Raw genomic sequence first — 20,055 nt, forward strand, 5'->3', positions numbered from 1 at the left:
GCAAAAACTAAAAATATGCACATGTAGAAAATTTAAAAAACTACAAGTGCAATTTTTTCAAATATTTTTCTTTTATAATTTATCGTTTAAAAAAAAGTCCAAAAATTATTAGACGTCAGCAGACTTCAGTATCATAAGAAATCTTTCATTTTCAATTCATCATACAAAAAATTTTTAAGCCAAGTGAAAATTTATTTTGGATAAGTAAAACTTTCTTGCACCAAGAAATCTTTTATTCTGTGTAATAATTATAATAAATTATTACTACAACAATAACTTCAAAGAAACAACTCAGTTGAATATTATATCAAAGGTTAGTCAATGCAAGCGAGCCGGTTGTCTCTCCTTTAAAAAATTTATTATTCATAGAGAATAAAAATCTTTCATGCAGGTAATAATAAAAAAAAACATAATGATAATGATAATAATGAAGAAAAAAGTGATATTATGAATATGTTAAGTGACAATAGAGACCCTGAATGTCTTTGACACTAATCAATGGACTTGTTACGCCAGCCGTGAATCGATGCGCCCCATAAACACGTGGTCTACATTGCGTGTGTTGCAGCGTAAAAATAAAATGCCTGATGACGTATACATAGATATAGACATATATATGTATATGTACATCTATATATCTATGTTATAAGAGAGGGAGAGCAAATCGATTAGGTCTCTTCTATTCCATTCTATACTAAACTTCAGCCGTCTCTCCATGTATGCAATTGAAAAAAAATCATCATCTCTTTCTTATATTTTTGCAATAAAAAATTGATATCATAAATATGTAAAATTTTTATGAATAAAAATTAATAGTTAAGCTAGTGTGATTTTATTTTACAAAATAGTCTTGTAGTAAGCATTTAATTCATAATAATAAACCGATTTGACACAAGGAAAAATATGTTATTTTTAATCCATACCACACCTACATCATATTAATATATGTTTATTAATATATACACATATATTTGAGACAGTAGATGCATAAAATATAAATAAAGACTTAGAATAGAAGTGTAAAATAAAATTAAACGGATAAGCCAGAAATTATGACACATACGTGTAATATATATGTACAAAACATATATATATGAATATGAGGGAGTGCAAAGTAATTTAATGTTATACATGTGCGAATAACATAAAATATAACTAAGAATTTAAGTGAGGACAAAAAATAAAGAGAAGTTAATTAGCTAGTGCATTTAAATTTACAAACAGACTTCACATAAATATAAAACCTAAACAGCTTTGAAATTATCAATGGATAAAAATAAAATAAATATTAAAATAATAATGATTAAGAAATTAAATAAAAATTAATCACTAAAAAAAGATAATTTAAAACAAATAATCCGGCATCTGATTCTGATTTTATCATTTCTTTTTTTTTATTATTATTATTATCATAGATAACTCGAGTTAGAATGAAAAAAATACTAGTAGTATACAATAGAATAATAAAACAGATATATTATTATTCATCTGTTTAATCACGATCAGTATTCTGAACAGATATTAAAAAAAAACTCAAGGTCAGATAAACCTCTTTTTCAATTAAAAGGAAAAAAAATAAACATGTATGTTTATTTTCACTCTCATTAACATACTGTTACATTTTCTTATTAATGTATGTATTATTATCAATCGATTAAAGTGTCTGTGTCTAAAAAATGATATTTTGATCATGTTACTAAGCACTCATGTGATAAAGACGATATAGTTGAGTTTAATTATTGCGAGATTAACCGCGAGCAAGATTACAAAAATATGTAATAAAATAAAATGAAATGAAGTTTAAAAAAAAAAAATTATAATTTGTAAAAAATTTGCGGAGTGAATGCGTATTAAATCCAGAGAGAATTCGGAGTAAATTCAGAGCGAGTGACTGTTTATTTTTTTAAATCTCGGAGTGAAATTTACTCCAATGGGGAATTTATTTTAATATTAAAACTTCGAATCCGAGTGAAATAAAATCTAGATCACTCCGAATTTACTCCGAATGCAGAGTGAATTAAAATTAAAATAAAATCTGTAATCACTCCGAAATTACACCCGATTTTTTACAATGTATATAAATATATATACTGTAAAAAACTTACGAAGTGAACGTGAATTAAACCCTGAGCGGATGATTATTTATTTATTCAATCTCTTTGGAGTGAAATTTACTTCGAGGATTTTATTTTAATATGAAAACTCCTTGGATTTAAATAAAATCCAAATTCACTCCGAATGCAGAATGATTTTTTTTACTCCGAAAGTGACGGACTGAATTTTGATTGAAATAAAACCCGCAATCACTCCCGATTTTGTTACAGTGTACATAATAATTTAATTATGAACCAAAATAATTTTTTTGTATTACATATAAATGTAACATAGTGTGTAAAATATATATCAAGTCGTATCATCAGACAAGGACAGCACTAAAAGCCGAATAATCGCGTCGTATAACGTCTAGTTGAGTGCACACGACTTAAACCATCTATCCAACGATTCTGTAAAATAAAACGAATAGAACTAACGTTACACCGAGAATATATACACATACATTACGATTATACATACATGTACTACATATATATTTATATGCTTTACTGGTATATACTACATTAAGAGAGCTCTCCGTACTAATGTACGTGCTTGAGTCACCGTCGTCTTGAGTCTACAATCCATACAGTGAATTAAAATAAAAAAAGAGTTATCAATTCAACTCTACCGGCTGACTATCCGTGATAATAATAATAAAAAAAACATATATACATATATCTGTATCAATACACTTAATGTTTAATGTCCACTAATATAAAAATAGTAGAATGGATGTAATAAAATAATGAAAAATAAATATGATAGGAAGTTAAGCATTTATTGAAAACGATGCGCTTAGATATTAGCCTCATTATATATTATATATATTACGATGGTCGTTGAGGAGATGGCCGTGGTGTTGGTGCTGTGGTGTAGTGTTGTGGTCCTACTCCCCGGTGCTATGGTCCGTCGCACTTGGCGTCGGTCCCTCACTACATACATACACACCAACACAACCCATCCATTGTGAGAAAATTCCTGGCCTCCAGGCGCGTGTTAATATAACATAACACACGAACATATATATATATATATATATATATATATATACGAAAGAGAGTTAAAGCAAGCAATGGAGTACGAGGATAGAACGATATAGGAGCTAGTATAGTACATTATAGTAGTATATATATATATATAAAGAAAGAAATAAGTTGAAGAAGGAGTATAGTGGGTACGGTATACGGTAGTGTAGTTGTAGCGGATAGGAGTGGAGTGTGGAGGAGGTTGGGTTGATAAAGGAGGAAGCCGAAGAGAGTTTAAGTAAAGAGAGGACAGAGAAAGAACGCTGTCACGGTATGAAATAAATGTATATAGTGGAAAGAGAAAGGGAGGAGAGTGAACTCGCATCGCGGTTGAGACCCGGCACGGTGTAGTGTAGTATTCTCTTTTATATGTATATGTATATGTGTATATAAATATAAATATATATATTTTGTATATTATTGTGTATTGAGAGAGGGAAAATAACGCGCGCATACACATCACTGCAGATATGGATATTGTATATTTATGTATATATGTATACATACAATCACGAATGACGTGTGTGAGGGTGTAGTGTGTACGCACTTCACGTTACGAATATAGAATGCTATTATATGGATGACGAATAAAAGTTGTAGCGAGTGAATGAGTGGGCGAGGGTACGGTAAAGGGAATTCATGAGGTTCTATACATCATCAATATATATGTGTATACTGTTGATGTTTGTATACGAGTGTGCATGTATATGCATACATACATGAGGGATGAGATATTGAGATTTGAGTAAAATCACGAAAGTAAATGCAGGGGTGACGTTAAAGAGATAAGACAGTGGCATAAGCAGGAGCGGCAGTAGCAATAGCAGCAACATCACGGCTAAATTATATAGACAAAAGGGAAGTAATATACATGAGTATATAACAGTAGCAGTCGGGTAAATTTAAGCTGAGTGTGTGACAGAATAAGAAAATAAAATTTACGTATGGCGGACATATTATGTATATTATAAATAGACTACATGACGACGACGATAATATATAACTTGTTATACATATATAGAATGCTTAGACGGTTCTTTGGCGTTTCTTCCTTGCTCTCTTCTCCTAACATTACTCCTCTTTGCATTACTCGTTTCTCTACTTTACTCTACACTGTACACACAGTCTTCAGTTCATGCATGAGCATGCATATGTGCATGTGTGTATGTAATGTACACAGAGTAATAGCGAGTGTGCAGCCAGTACAGGGTGGACAGAAAAGTAGAGGCCGTACACGCGCGGCAGCCACGAGCCTCTCGTGCTCGCGACCGACAGAGCCGAACTATGGACGGAGTACTTGCAGTTAAAGAAAGACATATGATCGTACAATATGTGTAGTAATACTACAATCTATATACCTATATATAAACCAGATAAAGAGAGAGAGAGAGTACACCGTACACAAGTTACACTTGTGTGTACGCACGCGCATACATTTATCGTACTCGCTCGCTCTCTTGTGCTCGTGTACTATCGGGCTTCACGGTCCATACACCACACACATGCATATAAATATAAAGAGAATAAATACATACATAACGAAAGATATATATGTGCACATATGTACGTCACACACTACAGAGCATAAAGCGCACGCGCGTAGGCAGTGAAGCAAACGAGAGAGCAAGCACCAGAGAACGGGCTGGCTGAACTCTGCTTTACTCTGTCTCACTACTACGTACGTACACATCCATATATATATATATATAAGTATATAAACTCTTTTATTCTTCTTCTTCGTCTTGGCTGTCGTCGTCGTCCGTCGTCTTTACTATGCTGCCCTATACTACCAACACTCCATGAGTAAATAAACATGCACCAAGACACGCATCGACGATGACACGCACGAGAAATTCATAGGGTGGTCTTTCGCTCCTCGTACTCTACACCAACAAATGTAAAGAACAAAAATAAAAAAAACATTCCCTCCTCTTTTTTAAATATGAGCCAGGAAAAAAAGTAAGAGACTGGTATGAGATAGAGTAATGATATACTTGGATGAGGAATTTTGCTGCTGGTTTCGTATTAAGGATAAAGCAGATTCTTCGCATCTATGGATCATTTTATCCTACATACTTTTATAACATTCGTTAAATTCGCATACACATATGTAATATATATATACATATAATTGACTAACACCTCGGAGTTACTTCGGGGGCACCAGGCGGACGTGGCGGCACACTCGTCGTGCTGAGAGTACATATATATAATATATATGTATACATATGCATATGGACATTCATGTATGTATTAAATATAGATATATAGATTTACCGTGCACAAGCCGCGAGTCTCCGATGACTACGACGACGTACCACCGAATTATTGACATCTTTTCAAGCCACATGTTTTTAATTCCACACGCGCACACACCACTTCCTTCCTTCTTCTTCTTCTTCTTTAAAACTTTTTATTTTATTTACTATTATTATTATACGTTTTTTTTGCACCTCACAACTGTACCGAGTATCAATAATCCTCCATATAAATTAATGTGTATATTATTATTATTATAAATTGACACATTAAACACAATAATCCAAAGCTCGTTGCTTGCTACACTTATTATTTAAACAAACAAGATTATCATTATTATTTAAACAAAACGTCTTCACTCCGCTGGCAACCAGACTGAGATAAATGTACGAGTGCAACCGAGATACGACAAAGAACTAAAAAATATAAAATAAATCGAGTGAGTAACGTGTATATATTCTTACACAGGAATAAATGAATGTGGATTACAAATACCAGTAAGATGATAAAGGAGTATGTGATACACGCCCGCGCACATCCTCACTGACAGCCACTACACGGGAAAACCGGCTACGAATGCACCTCGATACACTTTACTATACAACACACTGGTCAATGTTACACACTTGCGCTTGATATATATATGTATGTATGTACATATATATATAGATATGAAACTTGGAACTGATACTGATACTACATTGCTGGTGATAATTATTATAATGATGATGATGATGATGATGATAATTACGATGATGGTTCAGCTACTGGTGGTAATAAACAGGGAGAGATCAGCTGAGATATCACAATCTATCACTCAAGTTCGTTGCGCTGGTACTCAACTCAGATACAACTGAGTTAGTAGTTTAGTTTATTTAGTAATATGGTCTTGGTCTTACTATTATATCTTGACTCTTACACTCTTACTCTATTGTACGTTTAGTTACATCGTATTGTGTTGTGTGCAAGTAGTATTACTATTACTTGGTTGGTTGGTTGATGACTGTAGACTGTAGAGTGTAGACTGAAGACTGTATGTGTGAGTGAGAGTATTACTGTAGTAAAATAAGACAAGACGACACGACACGACCATGGAGGCACCTACGCGAGACTCGCGAACGAACGCGGATACTCGGCAACCAACACACAACAGACTGGGAATGGAAGGCAAGCAGGCAAGTGTGGAAGCTAAAGCATTGCAGCAAACCGAACTAAACTCTACTCGTATCGAGAACCGACAGAAACCGACTGGACTGTAGAGTTCAGTGGCGCAGATATCGACCCCGGCGCCCGGAACTTTTTGAATAACGAAAATAAACGCGCGCTTTTTTTTTATCTTCGCACTCAAAATACACAATAATATTTTGATTTTTTCGGTTTTTAGCGATAAGATGTTTGTTTTTTTTTAATTGTTTTCTTTTATCGATCGTTTGTATGCTTATCGGTTTTTTTTTGACATCAATGAAATGAGATAAAGGTGCGCATGGTTTTTTTTTGTGAAACTTCAGATGTTGAAGTCATAATCTAGAGTATAGTAAATTCCAGAGCCGTAACTTCAAATTATTTTCACGTTTCTGTTAAATTAAATATATTTATGGAATGTTGTTTTTTTTTGCTTATGTTATTCAACATATGAGTATGTCAGATGGAATTTTATGGAAATATTGTGACGCATGAATTTTATTTGAGGAATAGAAAGTTTTAGTTTTAAGTGTAGTTGTGGTGGTTGTTGTTGTTGTTGTTGTAGATGTTGTCGAAGGGTGGATTGAGTAATGACGGGTTTAGAGGAGAAGTAAAAATGAATGAAGGGCGCCGTAGTCCGTTGTCGCGCCATCAGTTGGATAACAGCGCCATTCATGCTTACAGAAATGTGCACCGGGCACTTGAGGTTCATCTTGTATGACTTGTATGCCAAAAGGGGATGAAAGATTGCATTGTGCTGTGTGTCCAATCGACTCGTCACGCTCTTTCTAATTGCTATTGATTTATTTCTTTTTTTTATAGCTGATAATTAGATTTTAAAAAAAAGAAGGTAACGACAATATATATATAAATATGAGTGCAAGAAAAAAAGGATTTTTTGGCGCAATAAATATTTTGCATTTTGAATTGAAGACATAAAATTTTTGACGAGAAAAAATATGATACTGAAATTAGCTGACGTCTAATAATTTTTGGATTCTTTAAAAAACGATAAATTATGAAAAAAAAAAATATTTAAAAAAATTGCACTTGTAGTCTTTTAAATTTTCTACATGTGCATATTTTTGGTTTTTTTTCTATTCAAATTTAATTGTTCAAAAAAAAATCCAAAAATTTTTAATTGTCTGCTGGTAAAATATGGTACTGAAGTTAGCCATGAGTGTGAATGTAGCTGACAATTATCGATTTTAAAAATTTTGAAAAAAGTGAACTTAATAAAAATAAGAAAATACGCATTTATAGAATTTGAAAATGAGTATGTGCATTTTTTAAATTTTTAATTGTTTAATTTGTTTATTTGAAATTTAAAATTTGTTTTACGTCTGCTACATTCACACTTATAAGTCAGCCAACGTCAAATTATGTTTGGATTATTTTAGAAATGATAAATTATGAAAAAAAAATATTTCGAAAAATTGCACCTATAGTTTTTTTAATTTTCTACATGTGCATATTTTTAGATTTTTTTGTTTGTCACTTGTTGAAAAAAAAATCGAAAATTGCTAATTGTCATCTAACTTCAGGATCATAAAAAAATTTCTTGGCGCAAGAATTTTTTTCTGGTCAAAAAATTTTTTCTTGCCCCGAGGAAATTTTGCATTCAATTTATAATTCTAAAAATTTCTTGTGACAAGTAAAAATTTTTTAGCGCCTAGAAATATTTTTTTCTGTATGTATAAGTTTATTTTTAAAAAGTATTGTTATTTTAAATATGTAAGGATATTTGTTATGCAAATGAAATATTTAAAATATCTGCAGGAATGGAATAAGCACACGGAATAATGTTGCCGAGGGCGAAATTACTTTGTCAAGAGTTTCCGCGAACATTGTAAGCCTATTAATGACGACAAAATTCTCTAATTATAAGTTTATTTAATAAACTCTCATTGTATAGAGTGGTATTAATTAAAATAATTAAATAATTATTATATTATTTTTTAGTAGCTTCCTAATGAGTTGGCTTATGGTTACGCACTTGTTATAAATTACATATATACATACATATGACTACATGTGCGCACTGAAACACATGTGATAAAAAAGGGTTCACAATAAATGACTGTATGTATTTTTAAAATTCAAAAATTGACAAAGGGTTGACACTCTCCGTTGTTCTCTTTCATCTTTGCATCAATTTTAATTTTTAAATAATTTAAACTGTATAAATATACGTCTTTTTTTTAATTATCCAAATATTTAACGTTGAAAAAAAATGAATTATAATTTTAAAAAAGTTAAATAAAATTTCATATTTAGTTTAAAATTTGATACTTTTTATTACTCATAAAAAAAAGTTTTGTCAAATGCAATTTAAATAATGATCCTGAAATTAACAGACAATTAGTAATTTTCGGATTTTTTTTTCACCAAATTAATTACAAAACAAAAAATAAAAATATGCACATATAGAAAATTTAAAAAACTACAGGTGCAATTTTTTTTTTACAGTTTATCGTCTAAAAAAAAATTCAAAATTTATTAGACGTCTGGTAACTTCAGTATCATTTTAAATAATTACTGTATCAAAAATAGTTATTAGTAAACTTTTTTTTTTGTTATCATCAAATTGATAATCCAATAATTAAAATATAATATATTAATAATGTTTGTTAAATTGATGGTAATTGAATAAAATCTGCATATGTCAAGTGATTATTTTCATTTTTATCATGCGCAGACACTCAACGGTTAAAATAACATTTGACGTTTGAAATTTATCAAATCGATCGATTAAAAGACCTCGTCGTTGGTTGTCGTAGTCGTCGGCATTGTAAGAATATATACTCAACGGCAAATACATAAAAAGTATATCATATATATGTATATATTTCTACACATATTATTATTATTGTATAGTAAAATAAATATAAAAATAATAATAATAAATAATAAATAAAATTTACCCAGTGAGAATTTTAAATAATGACCGTAAACTATTATATAAATATAGTTTATAAAAATATGTATATATAATGATTTAATGTTAAATAAAAATGAATAAATATATAAAATAAATAAAGATAAGCTGTCATTTTGATAAATCAACTATCTGAATATCTTATTGAATATTATTATATATAACTATCTATATATATATGTATAACTGTATATATGTATATATATTTTCTATTAAAATAAATATAAATTAATATCGACATTCCAATTAATAAATTCGTTAAATTTTAAATGCAATGACCGAATAAAGTTTTATAATAAAAAACCCATAGTTTAAATAATTTTTATGATAAAATAATATACTAGATTTTAAATATATGTATTTACAAACACGCGAACTTTTTAATAATAAATACTTAAATACATAAACTTATTAACTATCATAATTAATACTTTGTCATATATTTTTTTCTAATATTGCTACTGCTGGTGTTTTTTTTAAACATTTAATTATACACAGTAAGATTTAAATAAAATGTTACATTTGAACTTTTGAAATATAAATTGTATAATAAGTAATTTAGCGGTTCGATTGGATAGTAAGGTTTTTAAAGAAATAATTAAACTTTAATTGGTTTATTAAATAATATACTGACCTATTTAGAAAGACGAAAATATAATATACGTATTTATTAAACGTTCCCGTAGTCTCCAGACGGTCATTAAATAATTACCGTGATAGATAAATTATTTAAAAAATAATTTAATTATAATTCAAGTCTATAAAATTTGAGTTATTATTTATAAATCAAATAATTTTTATATCAATCATTTAAATTCATATTTATAGTTAACAATGAAACCCCGGGAATTTTAATATGATAAATAGGGTAGTAGGTCATCGAACTTTATCATAATAGTAATAATCGATTAGCAATATATCATAAAAGTATATATATACATATATGTATATATTAAATTTGAATCATATTATTAAGTCATATTTAATAGTACAAAGTGCAAAAGGTCTAAGGACTGAACTGAGTTCGAGTGCACTTGTAAATTATTATCATATATGAGATACTCTAAGGTGTTCAATTATAGTCAAATTCAAAAGTATTCCGGGAAAAATTTTGGCTGAACCTGAACCAAAATCTGTTACACAAAAAAATTTTACGTACGTAAAAATACTATCATACAATATACATATTCTCTGAGTCTGCGCGAATATATTTTCATAGGTAATTAATTATTTTTCGAAAACGAGATGGTCAATAATTCAAAATTTTTTTTTTCGGTTCAAAAATCCGGTTCCTGTTACATAGTAAATTTTTATATAATTTATTTTATACGTTTTGATTTTTTCTAAAAGACGCGCGAGAAATTTTAAATAAAAATTTTGAATTAGGAAATAAAAACAAAATTTTTTCTCGCCCCAATAAAATTTTTGTTGTCGATTCATAACGTAAAAAATTTTTTGCGCCAAAAAATTCTTTTTTTTCTTTCTGCCCATGTAAAAATATCAAAATTTTGACATCTTAAAATTTAAATTGTCAATTTTAATTAAAATAAGCTCACAGTAGTCGTGATAAATTAAATTAAAATAAAAAAAAGTTCTACTTTAAAAAAAAAAATCAATTAATAATAATGACAATAATAAATTTGAAAATTAATTGACACTAGATGGCAATTAAAAATAGTAGAACTGATAGAAATCAAATATTATTTTTGTATTAATAAAATTATTGATTATTTTTGACGAGACAATTTGTCTCCGATTTGTCGATACAAATTTACTATTTTTACGCACGAGATAATAAACTAATAAAAAAATATATATATATTTTATCATTTAATCTACGTCGGAAAAAAAATAATAATGATCAGATATTTAAGTTTTTTATATCAGGAATAAGGTGTAAAATTATTTTTCTATCGTACTAATTGATGATCCCAATTAATTTAACGTCATTAATTACTAAGCAAGATAATTACCAAATTAAAAATTAGTTTCAACGACAGTAATAACAAAAAAATAAGTTATTAGTCATAACGACAAAAATAAATATTTTTTTACGGCACTTAAAATTTTTTATCTCCAAACAATTTTGAGAAATAAAAACTGTAATCAGTATTTGTTTCATCGTCCACTTGTTGTTAATTTAATTACATATTTTTTGAGGTTCATATTAATTTAGTGAATTACTCAGTCTAACAACACCAGTATCTTACTATTGATTAATAAAATTAAATAAAAAAAAATTTGTTTATCTCCCCGTCACATATTTTTTTGTTTTCCAACAATTTCCAAGTTTATAAAAAATATCAATGATGCAATTGAGTAAAAATTTAATACCAACAATAGCAAATAAGAAATTTATCAGATGGTATTAAATTAATATTTAAATTAATTTAAAAAATCCAATATTAATTTTAAAAATATATATCTATACATGTGTATAAATATGTTATGAAGTGCGCGGTTAGCAACAAATTTTATCAGGATCGGAGCAACTGGCATGTGCGACAGCGACAAGTAAACCGAGGGAAAAAGCCTCAGCCTATTACCATTTCATTTTTCTCTTTCTATCCTCTTTCTGCGTAATCCCTCCGCCTTCTCATGACCCCAATAATTAGTTTCATTAATTTTTTATTTGCTCCTATCCACATTTTATAAATTTTATATGTAATTGTATTACTTTTTTTTTTTTATATATATATATATTTAACTTAATAATTAAGATTTAATGTGCAAATACTCTGCATCATCATTATATAGAACTTGATATTACGGAGATAATGTACGGGTACAGTTGACACTTGACAGTTAAATCTAATATCTGTATTATAAAATAATATCGATATTGTAATAATATATATACGTAAATTATAAATTGTATTTTATAATTAGACATATGTGCATTGTATATTAACTACTTTATTGCAATTAATATAACATATAATATAATAATGTACAACTGAATCGTTACGGTCCTGAATTTGAGGGATTGCAACCTGAGTAACTCCATTGCACTTGTATCATATATATGTATATATATGTGTATGTATGTATATGTATAATAATACAATACGAGTACATATTAAGGAGTTATATAGAGTGGTGAGTAGTGTTGATGATATTTCAGTGTATATACAACACACGTCGTCCGGTGACCCGTGTGTGCAGCGAAAGTTCTTTTGTTTCACCATAAAAAAAAAAATAATAAATAATAATCAAGATATTTCATGCACTCTTGTGTGCATTATCTACTCCTGCACATTTATATTATGAATTTTATGTTTACTATTGAGCTAATGTTATGAAATTAATTGTTGTAACACAACGAGTCTCTAGTAATTAAAAATTATTTCTAACTCCATGTTTACTTGCAATTGCAATTTCATTTGTGGCTTCTAATGCAATAAATAAAAAAAAATGATCCTGAAATTTGCAGACAATTAACAATTTAATTTTAAAAAACTAAAATGCACTTGTAGTTAAAAAACTATGAGCGCAATTTTTTCTTTTTATGACTTGTCGTTTTTAAACGAATAAAAAAATTATTAGACCGGGTAATTTCAGTATAAAATTTTTTTTTTTTAAAATGATTATTGAAGAAAAAAAATTTTTTTGTTAATAGTCTCAAGTAACATAGAAATTCCATCGTTTTTTCACTTGGCTGCATCGTGTAGAGCTAAAAATAAAATATTTATCCAAAAAGACAACATCATACATATATATGTATATATTGTAATGTCAAACAGGTTTGTATTTTATCCGAATCACATACCATTCAAGTATGGATAATCAGGTGTCAATGACACGTCTTCGTTGTATCATTACTGAGGATCTCGAGTTATTAATATAATTATATTAATAATTTAATAATATTATTATTAATTAATAATAATTATTGACGTATTATTAGTATTATGAGTACATAGAGCTTTATGAAAAGTGTATTGAAGTGCGAGAAGAAGTAATTGAATGAACGTGAACGTGAACGCGAACGTGAACGCGGTTGCTAGGCAGTATAAGGAGTAAGCGGTAGGCACGCGACGACAAGCGCGGGCTGCAATCATTCACTTTGATATCTTTACATAAAATATATATATGTATATATACATATATTTATATATTTATATATAAATCTTTATTTTTTTTAAATATGCATTTATACGAATACTTAAATAATTTATAAGAGTTAAAAATTAAAAATTAAAAATATATATGAATATATATATATATATATATATTTATACTAAAATGATTATTAAATGCCGGCTGATAATACGTAATAATGGCCTGGACAAATAAATATTAATTTTAGCATACGTAACAAGTTCTAACTGCATATTACATACAAATAGTTGTTCATATATACATATATGTATAAGTATAGAGTTTGTATATAATAGATATTCGTTTTAGATAAATGATTGAAAATTTAAATTTACTTTTAATAGAACATTCGTTCCGGGATTTTTATACCTGCTCACTGATATTAAAATCTTCCTTTTACATATATTTATATATGTATTGTAAATGCGAAGGTATATGTAATGATGTATAATAATGTGGGTATTCTTTGCACAAAGGCGCAGGCGTTTGAAAATATATGTATATATAATCCTGTGGGTATATATTACTGCAATTGTATGGTTTAAATTGTACGGGTTGTACCTGAAAGTTAAGTAAGAGTGAGAGAGATAAATAATTATTTTTTGACGTACCAAAAACACGTGGCGCTGGTGTCGGTCTGTCGTCACAAGGATTTGCTGTATCCACCGTCACATCACTGATAATAATCACCCGCGTATTTAACTCTTCTTTATTTTTTTTTACACTTTATATACTCATATTTAATTGCGCTTAGATATTTTTTTTGCCAGACTTTATTAATATATGATAATTATGTTGGTTTTAAAATAAAGTATTGGTTATGTATTTAGTAATGATATATATTACTCATTATTAATATATATATGTGTATATGTACGTATATATAAATTTATAATAAACTGGATTTTTAATGGATATTATTTTCAGTTGATGGTTTAATTTTAAGTTTAATTAAATGTATGAAAGAGCGTTCAGACGCGAATACTTAACGCCATTTAAAGAAACGCAACGATGCGCAACTCATACCGCCATCGTAAATACTAACGCACGTTATGAGGATTTTAGTTTTTTATTAGAAGGTAATTCTCCCGATTTTTTTTTTATTCCATACCTGTAGTCTTACACTATACATATATGTATATAATAATACACGGTATATTACAATGTATGACCTATCCCAATTATAGTTCATGTCCTTGACTATTTAATTTAAATGATTAATTTTTTTGCCGCCTAATTTTAAAAAACATTTTTAATTTTAATTCAAACTTTTGGCTGAAAGATTTTTTTGGCGCTTAATTTAAAAAAACAATTTAATTTAATTCAAATTTTTGAGTGAAATTTTTTTGGCGCTTGATTTAAAAAAAGATTTAATTCAATTTAAACTTTTGGCTAAAGATTATTTTTGGAGCCTAATTTTAAAAAACATTTTGAATTTTAATTCAAACTTTTGGCTGAGATTTTTTTGGAGCTTAATTTGAAAAAAAAAACTTCGAATTTAATTCAAACTTTTGACAGATATTTTTGGCGCTTAACTTAAAAACAAAATTTAATTTAATTCAAACTTTTGGCTAAAAAAATTTTTTGGCGTCTAATTTTTAAAACGAACTTTAATTCAAACTCGGGTAAAAAATTTTATTTTTGAATTTGTTAGCAAAATTTATGAATTATGAATTAATAAAGTTTAAAAATTTACTTTAAAAGAATAATAACAATAAATAAATAAATAATGAATTAAAATAAATTATGTTAAATATTTAGTTGAAATTCAAATTAGTCAACACTACAGCGGGATGTTAATACGATGACTCATACATTTAATGTTTAAAAATCATTACCCTCGTTTGTTTATTATTCTTATTGTTACTATTATAAATAAAATTTATTCATATGAAAGCTCATTGCACTTGATTTATCGACAGTCTGATTGACTGGTCAGTCTCGCGTAATCATATCACGGCTATTTCCACGCGAGACAAATTCGTCGTAAATTATTTGTATTTACAGTACTCGCAAAAATGGACAAAAAAATATTTAAAGAGACTCAACAACAATTTAACGTAAAAGATAACTGTGAATAAGCGTTAATATTTAAAATAATTACTCACATTATTACTATTTAATTATCGTAGATATTATTTTTAAAACCCGATAATTAAATTCAGAATTACATATTTTACCAGTAGTAATTTAATCGAGTTGTCGTCGTCATTCTTATTAATTCTTACCGTACTAGTCATCACTGGCCATTGCTAATTTTTTACTGGGAATCAATTGTTTTACTATACACTTAAAAAGATAATTTTGCGGTACAATAACAAATGTCAGTTGATAAGAATAAAAAATAGTTGATAACCCAATTAGCTAGTTGACCGTGGAAATTTAAGCGCAATGTGAAAAAATGTACAACACACAGTACATTAATTATTATTTAATGTATGAACTAACAACACGTGCCTCTTATTATGTACATGGTTTTTTTTCCATATTTTTTTTTATTACACCATATGTAATGCAACCAGTAGCACCTATACAATCAATTGCGACATTACTATATTTATTATCATTATTCTTATATATTTACTGGTACTAGTACTAGTTTCTGGGAACAAAGGGAGTCATAAACCAGTGATAAGATTATCATACTAAAACTAATTACTGCTACCATAAAAATAACTAATGATTAGTTGAAACACAAGCGAGTTTATCACCAAGCAAAAGTTTTTTTTTTATTTGTTTTATTTAGCTGATAATTATTTGAATATTTATGAGATTTCCCAATGAATAATTAGAACTTTTATTAAAAAAAAAAAGTTATTAATTTTTAAATCCCAGATTTTTTTTTTAAGTCAAATAATTTAAAAGTTTTATTAGTAATTAATATTATTTTTTTATTAGAAATTTTATCATTAAATGTATGACTTAGTGTAGACAATTTGTTAATTGCAATTAATTGTAATAAAAGTAGTAAATCTATTCAATGTAAATAATTTTTTTACTGCAGGTTCTTCGATGAATTTACAAAGTTCACTTGCGCGAAAAAAAATTGCATTAGATTTATTATGTTTGTTTGTGGATATATTTATTGAACATATTTATATTTTATTAGATTTTTATTTGTTCAATTACAAATGCCGGTTGCTAATATGTCCTTCTGATGTAATGTTAATTTACATAATTACAAAAAAAAATTAATTGAAAATAGAAAAAAAAAACTATGGATTCAATTATTTGTAAATTAATCCTCCAAAGTTTTGTTATTAATTTTTTTTTAAATTAAATACATATTAGACCAAGTATTTCAGAAACAGTCTCGTCAATCGGTCATTAGAAAATTTTCTCACAGTAAATAGTTGACAATTTTTTTTTATTTTTTAAAATTTATTTATTAAATATTTCGCTCTCACTCTCACTCTATTTTTTTTATAATTAAAAAAATTTATCATTTCACAAAGTCGTCACTCTTATAATTGTTCATAATTGATCCAATAATTACATATTAATAGATAATAATAATAATTAATATGATTATATTATAAATTTTGTAATCTTCTAAAAAATATCATCTAAAAAATATGTGGAGCTAAAGATTATTATGACTGATAATCACAGACAATTTCAATTTTTTTTTTATTTTAATCCTTCAAGAATTTCCAATTCGTTAAATATTTTATCTTAGTTTTATTTTAAATATTTTTCTTTGTCTTAATTCTTAAATACTCAAACATTTTACATTATATTCAAAAATTTCACAGTTCATTATATTAAAAAATTATAATTAAGTCGATTATAATTAATTTATCGACTGTTTATAATTTTAAATTCCTGATAAATCTTAAAATTTTTTTTTCATTTTTTATAAATTTTTCTTTATTTTTTTTTTTCGTTTTTTTCTTTTTGTTTTTTTAATTATTACTCTCCCTTTTATATATTTATATAATTCACACATTTAATTTAATGCTTATCTAGTTTTGATAAAAACTAAATTGGTGCTAAATGTGATCAAGTTACTAAAGGTGACTCAGCAGTGATTTAATGCTTTTGTTTTTTTATATTTATTATTCTTTAATTAATAACTAATTTCAAACTTTCAAAATAATAAAAATAAAATAATAAAAAAAAACAATATTTAAAATAAAAATTGTGATAATACTAGATTTTTTTATCTATTCACACTAATAATAATAATTGAAAACAAAAAAATAAACGAGTTAGTCTCATAAAAATGCACAATTTTTAATTATTTATTTTTAATCAATTAATTAAGCAGCATTAACTACAACCGGAACTGCGACTATTTATTTTTAGAAACCGGTAGAGCAAAAGCAATTGTTATTATTTATCATAGTTTAAATATATGTATACTATTATTGTAAACTTCATTCCTGAATTCATTGTTGTCAGTAAAGACATAAAAAAAAATAATTAATTGCATTAACTAATAAATTGACATCAATTATAAAATTACATGATTAAATAAAAACAATAAAAAAAATTTTTAATGGCAAAATATAATGACAGATGTATAAAATATATATCTCATATGCAATTGCATACATTGTCGTATATAAAAAATTAAAAAAAAATTACCGCGATGTCTAAAAATATATAAAACTGGGACTTAAGTAAAAAATAATATTTTTCTTAATTGCATCAACTTAAATTATGCATTAATTTATAATTAGTATCTCTCTTCATTTAATATTATTAATTCATCTTAATTATTATTTTATAAATTTAAATTACTTAATAATTTATAAATATCAATAAAATATCTAACATTGCTATTATATTTCGTAAATTATTACCTCGCTTATTTTCTATTCGTTCATTTTCTCATCGTTTCATTTTTTGTTTTTTTACATAATTCATTAATTAATTAATTAATTCTATTTTATTTATATTAACAATAGCTCTTTCTTATAACTTTTATACCTCATCACTATCGATAATTAAAACTAAAAATAATCAAATAAAATTACAAAAAAACCTAAAAAAAAAAAAAATAATAAATGGCAATTTCTCGTGACCAGAACAAGTTTCCATTATTTTATTTTTTTATCATATTTTTTTTTCTTTATTATTATTTTTTTTTTTTGTTAACCACTTTGAGACTTCTTACATCTCATCACCATTCATATTTTGTACCAAACCAGGCCGATTAAAAATTTAAGTGCTCTTCGACATTTCATTTTATTTTTTTTAAATTTTTTATTGCGTGCTCTAATAATGTTCCTGCCATCATTTATCTCTTATATTATTTTCCTTAATTTTTCACTTAAATAATTTATAATCAATAGACTATTTTTTTTTTTAAAATAATTTTCTCACAATTCATTAATTTATTTTTTTTTCTCACACTCTTTCTCTATCTTTCATCAAATGTTATTTGTAAATAAACACTTTACATAAATTCGCAGCTCGTCTAACACTAGGCCATTTTTTTTTTTTTTATTTTATTACCATTTTTTATTTTTTATTTTATTTTTTTTAATTAATGAAAAGTGCACTTAGCGGTGTCTATAGAGCACCAATAAATTGAAGGGACGTCTACCTCGGCAGATATTGATCATTATTATCATAAAGATATTACATTATTTATCTTAATACAATAATTACATGTAATTATTATTATCATTATCATTATATGAGAAAAAAAAATTATACTAGATAATTTAAAAATGATCATGCTAGATTTTACGTTTACTATTCCTAAAATCTATCATCACCGTGTTAAAGCGTAGACTTAACTACGAATTTAAGGCAAATCGCGATTACAATTTATTTCCCATGGAAATTTATTGTATGTAATTAAACATATTTGTTTCAATTGTAATTATTATTACAAGTATTTACTTTAAAAATAACATTGATTTTATTACAATTGAAGGAACGGACGATTGAAATATATATATTCATAAATCCATATATAGATAGATATTTTTTTAAATAAATCTGTATTTATAAGAGCTATTAATTTACTCTACGGTTGAATAAAAGCACATGATTTGCGGTTCAATAAAAAAAAATAATACATGATTAAAGTGGAAGCACAATAATGCGTAATACTTTAAAATAATAAAAGATCAATTATTTATCGATAACCGAAGAAAAAGTATATAAAAAAAAATTCAAGTATTAAAATGCCCACTTTACCTCGTACTGTAATATTCTGCATGACAGATTTTTTTTTTGTCAATTATATTGCAAATTTAATGCGTAATATATAAATATATTATATATATATATAAGAAAGGCGAATATTGCTTCCTCCCTATTAATTTTTTTGTCATCTGATTGAATTTATTTATCATTCGTAATCAATGTCTGCCAAAGTAGTTTGTAAAACCAAATTTTCGTTTCTCCTGCCTCAAATTTTTTTTTCATCTCTCCCATATTTTTTCATCTGATTATTGTATTTCTTATATAAGTAATACTTATTTTTTATAAACA

At 26.7% G+C, this 20,055-nt stretch overlaps 1 protein-coding gene across 8 annotated transcripts in view; it reads right to left on the minus strand.

The window, feature by feature from the left end:
- Positions 1-14,651, minus strand: part of LOC130678675 (putative transcription factor capicua) — a 40,258-nt gene extending 25,607 nt beyond the window's left edge. For 7 of the 8 annotated variants that reach the window (XM_057486053.1, XM_057486058.1, XM_057486055.1 and 4 more), the window contains exons 1-2: positions 5,877-6,571; positions 5,400-5,797 (exon numbers count right to left, since the gene is read on the minus strand). The gene's annotated coding sequence lies outside the window, so the exon portion shown is untranslated. Of the gene's footprint in view, positions 1-5,399; positions 5,798-5,876; positions 6,572-14,213 lie in introns of those variants that run through there. The other variant, XM_057486051.1, reaches the window with a different exon arrangement.
- Between the last annotated feature and the right edge of the window lie 5,404 nt (positions 14,652-20,055).

This window comes from Microplitis mediator, chromosome 2 (assembly GCF_029852145.1).
Source record: "Microplitis mediator isolate UGA2020A chromosome 2, iyMicMedi2.1, whole genome shotgun sequence".
Classification (NCBI taxonomy): domain Eukaryota; kingdom Metazoa; phylum Arthropoda; class Insecta; order Hymenoptera; family Braconidae; genus Microplitis; species Microplitis mediator.